Source organism: Olea europaea, chromosome 10 (assembly GCF_002742605.1).
Source record: "Olea europaea var. sylvestris chromosome 10, O_europaea_v1, whole genome shotgun sequence".
In the NCBI taxonomy this organism is placed as follows: Eukaryota; Viridiplantae; Streptophyta; class Magnoliopsida; order Lamiales; family Oleaceae; genus Olea; species Olea europaea.
In genome coordinates this window covers 6,573,542-6,576,069 of record NC_036246.1, presented here as the reverse complement: position 1 = coordinate 6,576,069, position 2,528 = coordinate 6,573,542, and positions in this window count along the sequence as shown.

The following is a 2,528-nucleotide window of genomic DNA, read 5'->3' as shown; positions in this document are numbered from 1 at the left end:
CGAATTCGTCTGGAAAGAAGAACATCAAAAGGCTTTTGAAAGCCTGAAGACATATTTATCGAGTCCACCAGTGTTGGTGTCACCAATCCAAGGACGGCCAATGAAACTGTATATATCGGCTGAAAAAGAATCAATAGCTGGAATGGTCGCGCAAGAAGACTAATTTGGTGAAGAGAGGGTGATTTACTACTTGAATAGACGGTTAACAAAATGTGAATGTAATTACTCTGCTACCGAAAAATTATGTCTTGCATTATATTTTACAGGTACAAAATTAAGGGCTTATCTATAACCCGTAATCATTTATTTGATTTCTAGAGTAAATTTGATTAAGTATATATTCTCTCGCCCTATTTTACACCACAGGGTAGGCCTTTGGACGTTAGCTTTATCAGAATTCGAAATACAATACATAACCCAAAAGGCAGTCAAAAATCAGGCTTTGACTAACTTCCTAGCCGATCATCCATGTCTTGACATGCCTGAAGAAATTGAATTAGAAATCAATTCGTTTGAGCTAAAACCTTGGGTGTTGTATTTCGGTGGGTCAAAAACCTCTAAAGGTGCAGGAGTAGAAGTAGCATTGATAAATCCTTTAAAAATTTGCTACAAGTTCGCATTCACTTTAGATAGGATGTGCACCAACAATCAGGCCGAATATGAAGCCTTAATTGTGGGCCTAGAACTAAGATAGATATGGGGGTAAAAAATATAAACATTAGAGGCGATTCTCAATTGGTAATTCACCAACTGATTGGTGATTTTAAATGCCAAAGTGATTCCATCATGAGTCAATATGAAATCGCCCTAGAGTTATTGGAAGAATTCGACCAAGTAGAACTTCAATGTGTTAATAGGATATACGATAACGTGGCAAATAAGTTGGCCCAGATGGCCTCAGGGTACTCAAAGGTTTTAAATTGGAAGTCTACTTGTGAGTATGGAACAATATTGCCCGCGATTCAAAGAAGGGCGAGGAGTATTGAACTTCATTACATACAAGATGGAGATGCAATGGATTGGAAGGCAGAGATTAAGTAGTTCCTTAAAGAACCTAATAAAAGAGATAGTAGAAAAATGAAGTTGCGTTTGCTAAACTATGCACTAATAGATGAAGAGTTGTTCAAGAAACGCTCTGATGGTATATTGCTAAAATGTGTAAGTTTACAAGAAGCCAGGACGATCATGGTTGAAGTGCACGAAGGGATATGTGGAGCTCATCAAGCTGGTCAAAGGAAGAGATGGTTAATTATTAGGAATAGATATTTTTGGCCAAAGATGGGAGAATTATGCGTTCAGTATGCAAAGAGTTGTTTAGCATGCCAAAAGTATGGTCCAATACAAAGGGCGCCAGCACGAGAGATGACACTCATTATTAAACCTTGGCCGTTCAAGGGTTGGGCGATAGACCTGATAGGGAAGATTTATCCCCCTTCGTTCAAGCAACATACTTTTGTTATAGTTGCAACCGATTATTTCACTAAGTGGGTAGAGGCAGTACCTTTAAAAGAGATCACCCAGAAGAATGTCATAGAATTTATCCGCGATCACATCATTTATAGATTTGGAATTCCACAAACTTTGATGGTAGATCACGGGACATCTTTAAATGGGGATCAAGTGAATAAATTTTTGAGCAAGTTTGGAGTTAAATTAGTAAACTCCACACCATATTACGCTCAATCCAACGGGCAAGCAGAATCTTCTAATAAGATTCTAAAAAATATCATAAAGAAAATGATAGATGAAACCAAAATTACTCCTTTCCAACTTATTTATGGACAGAAGGCCGTTTTGCCTGTGGAAATCAACGTGCAATCGATCAGAGTGTGTTTACAACATAAGTTAAGTGATGATGAGTATACCGAATCACTAGTTCAAAACTTATTAGAGTTGGACGAATTAAAGTTAGACGTCCTAGATAGATTGCAAGTTCAAAAACGAAGAATGGCTAAATTTTATAATAAAAAAGTTATAGCCAAGTCGTTCAGCCTGGGCGAACTGGTTTGGAAAACAGCACTCCCTTTGGATAGCAGAGATCCAAAGTATGGCAAATGATCTCCCAATTGGGAAGGACCATATAAAGTGAATAATGTATTGCCTAATGGAACCTATCATTTGGAAGATTTAGACGGCACCAAACACATGAGGTTCATTAATGGCAAATATTTAAAAAAGTATGTTCCTTTCTTATGGGAAAGTGAACAAATAAAAGTGTAACCAAATCGCATTGAACGATCGTAGAGTAAAAAGGGCCAGAGCGAAATACATTCAAATAAATTCCTTTTGTTCATTACAAAGTTGTGAAATACAAGATGCTAAATGTTCTATAAACTACGATTAAGAGCAGACTAATCTCCCGATCGATCGTCGAGTAATAGGGTGTACTGGCCTTGATCCTGATCGCACTGCTGCAAAGGTAAGTAAAGAGGCCGAGAAGCAATCTCAGCAAGCAGAAATGAAGATAAAGCGCCCTCACATCGCCTTCCTAAATGCATCGCTGCAACGACGGGCAAGGAGACTGAGAA